We start from the raw sequence: 12,459 nt of genomic DNA on the forward strand, positions 1-12,459 counted from the left end.
TAGCAGGTTTCAGTTCTTTGGGCAGGGAATTACAAGGTCTGAGGTACTTGAAACATGTCTAGAATAGGGCCTCAGGAACTTCTCGCTCACCCTTGGGAGACAGGCACAGCCAGAGGAGGGACAAAAAGACAGCTCTCTAAAGCATGACATCTATGGCAGGGGCTTCTGTTATATTTTATGGAGAATATGATATCCTTGGAACAGCAAACAATAACAAATATCCTGCCTTAACTAAACCCTATATCCCATATCTTAAATGGCCAAAAACCAGTGTCTGTGTGTTGTGTCAATCCAAGGAACCTGAAACTCTCATTCACTGGGTCAGATCTGAGATTTGTGTAGCCCTGACATAGCAATCCATTTAACTGAGCAAATGAGGGAGTCCAGAAAGTGGAGTCTTTATTTCCTATAAAGTTTGGAGGGGACTCTTCTCTAATTTCCTTTTCTTACAGTGATTCATGCACGACTTGAAAATGCAGCAACAGGCCTAGAAAAACTGTGTTGACACTCCTTTGTAACCTAAGAGGAACACAGAAAAGGTTGAAGCCAGGAGCTCAGAAATTCCTCGGACAGAGAATGCAAAACGGGAGCAGGTTGAGAGATTACCGTTCCTTGCTGTGGAAAGGGGCACCGTAAGGAAAACCACGTTTTACGTATCTCAAATAGAACTGAAAAGAGTGCATATATGTGTATGTGGGAGGGAGGGTTCCCTGCTTAAGTGGAACATTTTTCTTCCGTTGATTAATATATTCTTTCAACAAAAATTTCTTAAGAATCTACTATATACTACAGGCCATTTGAGGAAGTAGGAAATCAGTGGTGAACAAAATAGTCAAGGTCCCTATCCTTACCAAGCTTATAGTCTTATAGCTTAGATTAAAATTAACCAAACCATTGTACTAATATAAAATTATAAACTGTGAAAAGTGCTCTGGAGGAAAATGCAAGGTATTCTACAAGAACATGTAAGAGTTGGACCCAATTATATCTGGAGTATCAAACGGCTCTCCTGAGGAAACAGCATTTCAGCTTAGCTCTAAAGGATAAGTAGGAGGTGAAAAGCTTTTTAGGTAGAAGGAAGAGAAAACCCAATGGTCCTCAGATGGGAAGGCAGTGCACTATGTGTGAAGAACTAAAGAATGGCCAATGTGCCTAGGGCACAGAAAGTAAGAGAGAGAAGCATAGAATAGATTATGTGGGGCCTGCAGGCCATGGTACAGGTTTTGAACTTTATCCTAAGCACAATGAAAAGCCATTAATAAATAGGTTTGCACTAGGGAAGATCTGTGATTAAATACGCAGTCTTAAATCTTTGCACAGTATCATGCGTCTACTAATGCAGAGAGTGGCAAGACAGATATGGAAAAGCTCTCGTTAGGAGTTACTACAGAATCCATGAAAAATGGCACGTTAGGTCACAATGGATGGCAGTGGAGATGAAAAGAAGGTGACAGATGAACAATATTTGAGGAGGTAAAATCAACTTAGAATATCAAAAATAAATGAGAGGAGGGTGACAGTTTTTGGCTAAAACAACAGGATGGATGGTGGTATCATTTGTTAAGATATGAGCACTGGTAAAGACTCGAATTTGGTGGGTAGAGAAAAGAAAAGGTAAGTTTTTATTCTAATGATTAAATTTTCATGATTTGTATCATGAAAAGAGAAGTACAATCAAGGACTCTTTGAATTGAACCAGGAATGAGAGGGTTTGTTTTCTTCTATTATCTCAAACTAGGAATAAAAACTGATTAAAAAAACAAACAAAACAGTGTGTATGTGGAGGGAGAGGGCTTAATCAGGCCTCAGTTTTAATTTTAAGACTTCTTAAATCTCATTAATATAATGAAACCACAAGATTTTAGAGCTGGAAAAGGTCATATGAATTGTACAGGTTGAAGAACATGGTCCCAAGGAGCTTGTGATTTGCCTGAAGGTTATTCAGTGAGTGAGTAATAATGTTAGAAATCATCCAGAATTCCACTCCAGCCCTAGTGATTGCTAACATCACCTGCAAGTGAGGTGGGTATATCTTATAAACACACAAGCTGGGCCCCCATCCTTGGAGATATTCATCCAGACAATCTGAAGTGGGGCCCAAGGGTGTGTATTCTTAAAAGCCTTCCAGGTGATTTGATGATTGGCCAAATTCAGGGCTTACTGTATTTGAAGCCCTGGTGGTACAGTGGTTAAGAACTTGGCTGCTAACCAAAAGGTTGGCAGTTCAAATTCACCAGCTGCTCCTTGGAAACCCTACAGGGCAGTTCTACTCTGTCCTATGGGGTTGCTATGGGTCAACTACCCCATATTACCAATCTTTCCTTAGATCATTTTATAAGATTTCTAAATTGGAATTTTAAAACAGACGTTATTTTTTGTAATTAAATGCTTTCTGTTTATAAGGCAACCAAAAGTGTTCATTAATAAAAAGTACTCACCACTGGTGTGAATTCAAAAATCTTAAATTCAGAGCTTGGTATAGATATAAGTGATAATGAGGCTTTTCCATTTCTGTAGAAAACTGACATTTCCAATACAAAAAAAAGATTCAAAATAAATACTTCTCTTTGAAAAAATGAAAATTTCTTGGCTGTGTAAAGATTCTTCTAGAAATTTAAAAGTTCTGTACCTCTAAGAGTAAATATCTAATGTAGTTATTTCACTTTAAGCATTTTTTTAAAAAAAGAAAGCTATAATAGGTCAAAATCAGTCCCAGTTTATCTTTTGCTGGTTTTAAAACACTCAAAAAGAGAAAAAAAGGAATACTTCATACACAAGTAAACAAACGTTTTTATATATACATCATTCATACCAGATTTTCTAAGCAATATAAACAAGACAGTAAATTTGGAAAACTAAGCAAAATCAAATACAACCAATATAACATAAAATAATCCCTTAAATATTAGTAATCAATCCAGACTTCAGCAAAAGCAATTACAGAGATCAAAGTTAAGTGCAGCAATTATGAAGGACATAAACAAAGGAAAGAAAGTAGGTACAGAGATGATAGATAGGGAACCAGCACATCTGGCTTTAGGAGAGAGGTGAATACAGTTAGTTATTTTTGTCTGATGACCATCATGGCACAGAAATATGCAAATGCTTTCCTCGCTCTTTTCTTTTCAGATTCCATGGCACCTTTGTTTCTTTCTGTTCCTCCTCCTCCTCCCTCCCTCTCTCTTTCTCTCTTGGTGGCCATTAACTACACTGACAGTTTGACAGGCTGAAATAAGGAAATAAAACACTTAAACATTGTTTCCTGATGTATGCATTCATCTCTTCTGCCAAACACAGATATTGAGGAGATACTTCACTCCTCCTGTCAGCTCACTAAATTACACCCCAGCTCACACGGCGACACCACACGCAGGTCTCTCGAGCTCAGTGTGCCTCGGTTCCTTCGAGAAGAATATGCAAGAGCTTCATCCTTTCTGCCAAAAGCCTCCCTTTATTATTTTTCAGACTAAATTTTCTTTAGCTATAAATGGGATTTCTGTGTAAATGCTGATTATTTTCCCTTTTTTTTTAACTGTCTGAATTCAGTTTTCCTCTTTAGAGTTTTTGAATGCTGTGACTTGAGCAACAGTAAATGAATATTAAAGCACTGATTAAATGTCATATCTTTCTCATAACCAATAGATGGTTTTGACTTTTAAAAACTAGATACCAATTAACATAAAACATTAACACTCTTGATAGATCCAGTGATAGAGGGGAAAAAAAGGTTAATAACAACATCTCTAAGTTGCCAGACTACAAATAATAGACACTTTTATTATTATTTGCATGAGGCAACTAAAGTCAGACTTCTGTAGAGCAAAGTTTGAAAGTCTTACAAACAATACTTAACTTTTTCCAGATAAGATTGCTGTGTTAAGAGAATGGTAACCAAGAAGTAAAAACGGAGGGATAACTGTTCTCAACTGGTCATTTACCATCCTCTGTCACCATTAGGGGAGCCCTGGTGGCACAGTGGTTAAGAGCGCAGCTGCTAATCAAAATATCGGCAGTTCCAATTTACCAGCCGCTCCTTGGAAACCCTTCTCGGCAATTCTACTCTGCCCTATAGGGTCGCTATGAATTGAAATCCACTGGATGGCAAGGGGTTTTGGTTTATTACCATTAGGAGCCCTAGTGGCACAGTGGTTACCTGCTCAGCTGTTAACCAAAAATTGGCGGTTTGAACCCACCCAGAGGCCTCCCAGGAGAAAGACCTGGCAATCTGCTTCCACAAAGATTACAGCCTAGGAAACCCTATGGGGCAGTTCTACTCTGTCACAATGAGTCTCAACTAAATAGGTCTCTATGAATCGAAAATCGATTCCATAGCACCCAACAACAATAAAAATCACCACTGGACTCGAACATACCAACTATAATAAAGATGGCATAGGACCGGGCAACATTTCATTCTGTTATATGTAAGGTCGCCATGAGTCAGAATTGACTCAAGGGCAACTAATATCGCCACCATCACCACCATTAACATGAAGAAAGAGAAATTTCAAAGTGTAATATTTAAGAATTTAAAACAAAAAGGATAATGGGAACAAGGCTCTAGGACTCCTTGCTTCATTCTTTCAACAGCATTTATTGAGTACCTACTATATGCAGTACACAAGTGTATGTTCTGTGAAAGATGCTAAGGAGGATCCCATATGTATCCTGACAGGCTCCTAAAGAACCTACTGTCTGGAAGAGAGGACACACGTGTGAGGGACTAGAAAGCAAAGGGGAAGGTACTCTATTCCCAAATGTAGTCACAGATAAAATGCTACAGAAATTCAAAGGAGGAAGGAACCCTACCATCTACATCTGGGAATGAATAACTCAGTTTGCTTAAAACACATAACAGATTTTCTCGACTATAAGACTTACACAATTTATTGTCATTACTTGTTTTATGTTATCTATTTTCTCCATCAGACCATAAAATCCATGAGGCCTCAGGCCTTGCCTGCCTTATTCATTACTATATTTTCAAGACTGACACCATGGGTAGCAGGTAATATGCACTCAATAAATTTTTTTTAATGTGTGACTGAATTATCTTTTGATACTAAGTAGTAACTGAATCTGAACGTCCAGAAGATGGTTTTCTGAGCTTCTAACTCATGTAATTTCCTACATTATTGCAGACAGCCAATAAGACAGATGAGAAATTTGTCCAAAAATGCAGGACACCCCAATGATCATAGGTACTATATTTAATCAACACAATTGCCAAAACATAGCCATGATCAAATGACTATTGTTTTAGAGTTGAGGGTTTCCTTTTACTCTTTATTAATTTGATAATCAGTGATTACAGGTGATAAAAAGGAAATCTCTGCAGTTTTTCTTTCTCCTCTTTCTCTTCACATCCTTCCAAAGGAATAATACTTTGTTAGCTATCAAAATAATTTTATTTCACCGTTGTTCCAAGAAAGTTCATTTAGTTATCACTAATACAAGTAAGTTATCAATGGAAGTAAAAGGTTACTACAATAAAGATTACAAAACAAAAAATGCAAAAATAGGATATTAAGCAAAAATGATTAAAGAATAACTCAACCACATGAATTTAAATTCGTTTACAATGAACTATCTAGTGTTCAAATTATTTTTCTTTATCAAATATTATATGAAATATTATTAGCTAATATTTATTAAGCATTTATTTTCAGGCACTGCATATAGTATTACACAAATGTTACTTCACTAAAGTCTCATACTTACTTTATAAAGTAGGAATTATTTCCCCACTTTACAGATAAAGAAACGGAGGCTCGGAAAGATTATCCTAGAAGTTAAGGACTGCAAGCCCACTACAGTCTGAAACCCCAAACCATTTCCATTCCAACTGTTCCATACTCAGCAATCATTATATTATGAAAAGATTAAGTTTACTTTGGTTTAAAATTGTCAAATATTTCATAAGGAAATTCTTCTTAGTAGTGTTAAAAATAAGGTAAAAATTTACCACAGTCACAGATTTAAACAGCTCTTTCAAGTTAGCATAAAATGCAAAATACAAATTTAGTTACCTGACTTGAAAAATATATCAGTTATAACATACAATTTGTTATATCATGAAAAAATTAACTACACTACTTCAAAATACCATTTTGATTATGGGATAGCGCTATGCCTGAGGTTAGGGCTAGGCGAAGCCATGAAAGTTGGGTCTAGCTGTGGTTTAGTGAGCAAGTTAAGACATAAACAACAGGACACTTTTGACTAATTTCTCCAACATGCCTCTTGCTCTTACTTTTCCACTGTTTTCTCAAATATCTTGGCAACATAAATTACCTTCTAAAATGCTGAAAATGGATACTACTGGAAAATGTGTTCATGGGAAAAAATTGCTCTTCCTATTCCCATTTAGCCATACTTTTGCGGTGAGACACGAATAATTCTGACTGCAAAAACTGCACTCTTCCTGTTACAACATATTGCCTCCTAATAGCTTCTGCTACCTTTAAGAGGTCAGAACAAACCCTGCTCTTTGTGGTTCAGTGGTAGAATTCTCGCCTTCCATGCGGGAAACCTGTGTTTGATTCCCAGCCAATGCACCCATCTGTCAATGGAGTCTTGTGTGTTGCTACGATGCTGAGCAGATTTCAGTGGAACTTCCAGACCAAGGCAGACTACGAAGAAAGGCCTGGATCTACTTCTGAAAATCAACCAATGAAAACCTAATGGATCACAACAGGCTTATTCCCAACCAATCACAGGTATCGCACAAAACCGGGCAGTGTTTCGTTCCACTGTATGTGGGGTCATCATGTGTCAGGGGTCAACCTGATGGCACCTAACAACAACATACCAAGGATAGGAATGAAGGCTAATATTTTTGTGTCTTTAGCCTCTAAAGCACCAAAATAATTCTGTGCTTATTCTAAACTTGACCAAAAAGATGTTTAGAATAGTGCTGAAACAAGAAGGCTATTCTCTTTTACACTTACATGTTCCCCAAAATATTTTTAAAAATAAAAACTGCACTCATGATAACTCTATATTTTTAGCATATAATATGGAAAACAAAGGCAGTAGGGAGAAAAATAGAGAGGACTAGTAGAATCGTGTAGCGAAAAGAAAAGGAAAGAAGGACGGAAAGGGGGGGAGGAAAATAAAAAATAAATAAATAAATAAGCGAAGGACACAAAATCTTTTCTTTTATCCACACCCTTTGGTAAAGTTAGAGGTTTGCTTTAAGACAAAATTGCTGCCTTCAGTACTCAATGATATTTTATTTCTATGTAACTTCCTCCTCAAATAGGTTAATTACAGAGGCAATTAGTCTAGCTATACACAGGATGTCACTATTCTCTTATATAAACAGAACCAGCACACATGTTTCAGGCAGAGAAAAATATTTGTAAAGATTGAATTTCAAATTTTAAAGATTTCTGTGCTATGAGATGCTATTATACTCAGGTTTAGTAAAATTGCATTATTGTCATCATCCATATTTATTGGATAGCCTTTATGTTTTGTTAACACCATGGGAGTTCTACGTATGAACTAGGAAGTTCTGCTCAAATCAGAATAAAAAGTCTAAAAAGAAGCACAATTGTGGCACTGGGTAACTGAACAGGAATAAGTGAGACTTTATTAGCAAGGCAAATGACATGAAAAGGGAGTGGAACTGAAAAAACTAATTCTGTTTGTTTAAACAAATGTCCTGACCTATGCAGCCTCCTAGGTTTTTTTTATGTGACTCCTTTAATTTTAAATATTCAGAGTTTGGAAATTATTAAGTACTATGCTTCTGAGGGAGTGCTGGTGGCATGGTGGTTAAAATGCTAGACTGCAAACCTAAAGGTCAGCAGTTTGAATCCACCAGCCACTCCATTGGAAAAAGATGTGGCAATCTGCTTCCATAAAGATCTACAGCCTTGGAAACACCATGGGGCAGTTCTACTCTGCCCTATACTGTCACTGTGAGTTGGAATCAACTCCATGGAAATGGGTTTTTGTTTGTTTGTTTGTTTTTTATAGTTCTGAGAGCTAAGTGGTTCCATAACTTGAGAATTTTTTTTTTTAATGAGTTTTTCTAAAAATTGGGTATGTGTATCTCTGGATAGCTTGATCCAATCTTAGAGATATACGTAGAATTTATAGGAAGATTGTGAAATCACTAATAATGGTATCCATCTGAGCCTGAAACCCCTATCTACTGATTACTGTTTGCATATTTATCAAAACCACAGTGATGAAGTGCTGTTCGGAAGAATAAATTGCTGCATCTAGTACTAAACACATAATCATAGAGGGTACTCCATCCTTCTTGAAGGTGGCTACCCAGTATGACAAAAACGCAAGACACTGACACACACTGAACACCTATGGCTCATCAGCTTGCTTGTTTACTGTGGTATTAGTGCAAGCAAGGTCTTAGGTCAGGTCCTCACATTGACCAATACATTCCCTTCTCTTCTATAGCCACAGACTATTCTACTCAGTTCTGATTCACTGGCTCAAAAACAGTTTGCAACAGGGCCCGAGAAACAGGTGAATTTACCATCACTACAAGGAAAAGAACTCAAATTCCATTCCCTGCTCAGTGATGGCCCCAGTGCATTCTTTTACACAGGAAACACTGTATATTATTTACAAATTAACTAGCAGAGCAAATGCTTCAGTCCTAGGGTCACTCTGCTTAGGTCTGAATCCTGACCCCACCTCTTGTTAGCTATTTAGCCACGGCAAGTCACTTATTTTCTCTCTGCTCCAGTTCCCTTTGCTGAAAAACAGGGATAAAAATAATACTTGCTTCATGGAGTATTATGAGGTTTAAATTAGACGCTACCTGCAAAGCTCGAGAACAGTACTTGACATAAAGAAAGTCCTCAGTAAATGATAGTTATTACAATTATTTTGCAATGAACAAAAAAGCGATGGGACTTTTTCTTACATATGTACATATGTTATACATATAAATATATATATATGTAATCCATAGGTCTTGCATTTAAATTAACCCCCTATAAGAAAAAGCAGAATTTTAAATAGTAGTTAATATTCTATAGGATAAAAGAACTGAGCTTTCTACAGCTTTCCATCAGCACTATAAGGAAACAGCCATAGTCTGATCTGGTACTGCAGTCTCTCAGGGATTTCCATCCAGCCTTACCTGAATGTACAGCAGCAGCAACACAGAAAAGGGCCTTCTTTTTCTACTCCAATGAGACCAAAGCTACTGCAGATGACACAGCACCAGTAGGAAATGGAGTGATCTCCCTTCCAGAAGATCAACAGTGCCACTGAGAACTTCTTAAATAACTTTTTTTGTAAAAGGTCATTGGCTTTATTGCTTCTACTTGATCTTTTTGCCTTATTTCCTCTAGGGAGTTTGAAAGTGGGTGGGTAAGTCAGCTTCGCAGCTAAGCCAGCTATAGGCAAATAAGTTGTTTTTCACTATAGTGTCTACAGATATAGAGACATGTGCGTATGTATATTCTCTCCCATGCATGGGCCAGGATAGCAGTAGAAAGTATGACAATTGAAAGTATATTACAGAAGGTATAAAGGAGCACATTAGGAGCTCAGCAATGTTTACTTTGATGTGACAGTTTCATAATCTTTTCACTTGGAGATTGCCTACTGCGATTTAGTCCCTTTGTGAAGGACAGGAACCTCTAGATCTAAAAATTACTGATCTCGTATTTTCAGGCACTGTAACAGTCAATTTGGACTGACTTCACGGGTAACCAGATCAATTGTGTAGACATGAATACTTAAGAAGCCATGGGAGAAGGCAATCAACTGAAACATTTAGCCTATAAAACGGACTATAATCTCACTATCAGAATAGACTCCATAAACACAACAGAATTCTTCACAGCCAAGTTCATTTTTACACAAATTAGGGCACAGTACAGAGCAAATCAGCCCCCATGCCAGACCTGTGTGGTAAATGGAAAAGTCTCAAACTGAAGGCACTCGTGTCAGACATAAGAATGATGGGGTCAACACGCATTCCCAGGAAGTAAAAGGTCAGGATGTAAACAATTTGATCCCGGGAAAATGTGTTGATGACTGCAATCACGCACAAGGTCCTCGGCTGGGCTGTGCCACTCACATAGGTGGTAATTCACTCCCTCCTAGCCAAGTGGCCGACCTTTACATTTCAAAGGACTTCAAGCTGATGCTGAACTTATCTATAATCAGTCATTAACATCCTCTCTTTCCTTTGTTCTCTCTGTGTGTAGGCCCTTCTATTCACTTGAACAACAGAGTGCTTTGTATTTTTACTTAGCACTGTCCAGCTCGAACTATATTATTCCTCAATAAAACTCCTTTTCTTTCACTCCTAACAGAGTACAAGACTTTCTTCTTTGACAGTGTGATTGATCAGGGAAGCAATCAACACCAGGAGTAGCATACACAGCAGCCCAAAAAAGATGGAAATTCTGGTGAGGGAAGGTTTAGTTTCTACTCAGAAGCACAGGAAATGCTCCTTTCAGCCAGAAACCCTATTAATCTGGCTGGTCAATTATATGAGTGCTAGTCTTTATCCCAGGAGCCCTGGTTACGCAGTGGTTAAGAGCTCAGCTGCTAATCAAAAGGTCGGGGGTTCGAACCCACCAGCCACCCCATTAGAGAAAGATGTGGGAATCTGCTTCTGTAAAAATTATAGCCTTGGAGACCCTATGGGGTAGTTCTACTCTGTCCTGTAGGGTCACTATGAGTCAGAATCAACTCGGCGGCACACAACAACAGTTCTTCCCCCTCTAATTCAATATTTTAGACAGGTTTGGTATTTAACAATTACTGAGATATAAAATTACCAATTATGTAAAGATTATTTTTTCAAATTCTTTAGGGGGTCAGACAGAAAATCACCAAAAGCTAAAATATTTGGCAAGAAATAAGAGCTGTTAGTAATAACAGCATTATACATCCAATAAAATGTCTTGATTCAGCAGTAAAATCAAGTGATTTGCAAACCCCATTCTTCAAACACTTCATTCACAGAAATATAAAAAATAAAAGTAATCAAATATTACTATTATGCATTAAATAACAATGTATTATGTATTCACTGATAATAAAAGTACATGTAAAATTACAGAGCTGTTATTCTATTATAACCTTTATCCTTATCTAAATAATTAAAATTTAACTTTGAAATGGTATCTCACAAAATTTTGATGAATTGCTTTTACTAATACTTTTGCCCTGTTTGCTACTTTTTCCCCTTTTTCTCTCTCATTTTCCTTTTGAATTTACTGAGCAAAAAGAAAAAAAAATCTCAGATTCATCGTTTTGCTACATATAGTTTCACTTTCTCCTCTAACTCTCATTTTGCCATCCTCCAGGGAAAACAGCCAGAAGTCATGCTGGATAGGGGCTAGAGTACCCTGTTCTTATGCAGTGTGAGTGTCTCTATGTATATCTCAGCTAGGCTTACCTAAGTCACCATTTACAATATTGAGTAGAAGGAACAGGTTGGAATAGTCAGCATTTACAAGTCAACTCGTTACATGATACAAAAATGTATAGCCAACTGCAGAATTTATAGCAATAACATTTATGTATCGTGTTACTCCTAGAACAATCCAATTTATAAAGTGCCTATTGTGTATACATAAGGAAGAATCATAAATCATTTACATTAAACAGTGTCAACAGGCAAACACAACTTTCCCCCTAAACTCTGCACACTGAGATTAATGCGGATTTTGAAAGGAAGCGTTCTACAAAAGAAAAATCAACTCTGATTCATCCTAGCTGGACAGCATACCCATATATAGGTGCAGGTGTCTGTAGTATGATTTAGAATACCTATGGAACATCTCTGGAAAATATTAGCTTTCTCTGAAGTAAAAAGATGTTCGCAAAGCAAGCTAGGAATGTGGCAAGAACCCAAATCTGTCACCAACCTCAAGGTTTCTTTTATTTCTATCTCAGTAAAGAATGCATTTAAAACAAACAAACAAAGAAAACTGTAAGGTCCTATTTGACCAGTTATCTGACATGTTTTCATCTACAGGCACTTTTAGAAATCCTAGGGAAGTTTGTTTAGATTAGCTGCTTTGTCTCTTTGACACCTAGTTAAAGAAGAATCCCAGTCAGTGACCAAAGCTATGAGAAGTCCTAATGTGAAACTCAAATATGTATGTGGATTTTCTCCCTCTGTTCATGCCCTAGCCCATCCCATAGTCAGAAAGGCAGTTGTCTTTAGAAATCTATGCTTTGGGGTACTGGATTAAACCCAATTCTTCTCTCCAAAAATTCCTTAAAATTAATAATGGGGAATGTTTGGACAATTCACACCTGTATAAGCATTTATTCTTATCTGAAACTCACAGCTGCACGGCTGAATTGGACATCATATAAGAAAAATATAGTCTGAATTTCTCTTAACAATATTTTAGTCCATCATCTTTTGTCTTAAGAAAGGATTACAGAAACATTTTCTTCCTGCCTTAGCCTACACCCCAAAAAAATCTATTATATTGCTTTAGC

General features: G+C 37.1%; 1 protein-coding gene across 1 annotated transcript in view; it reads right to left on the minus strand.

Moving 5' to 3' along the window:
- The window catches only part of SOX5 (SRY-box transcription factor 5), a 955,120-nt gene extending 944,929 nt beyond the window's left edge, over positions 1–10,191 (minus strand). The window contains exon 1 of the mRNA XM_023738014.1: positions 9,122–10,191. The gene's annotated coding sequence lies outside the window, so the exon portion shown is untranslated. The remainder of the gene's footprint in view (positions 1–9,121) is intronic.
- Positions 10,192–12,459: the final 2,268 nt, after the last annotated feature.

Source organism: Trichechus manatus, unplaced genomic scaffold (genome assembly GCF_000243295.1).
Source record: "Trichechus manatus latirostris isolate Lorelei unplaced genomic scaffold, TriManLat1.0 scaffold00112, whole genome shotgun sequence".
Lineage (NCBI taxonomy): Eukaryota > Metazoa > Chordata > Mammalia > Sirenia > Trichechidae > Trichechus > Trichechus manatus.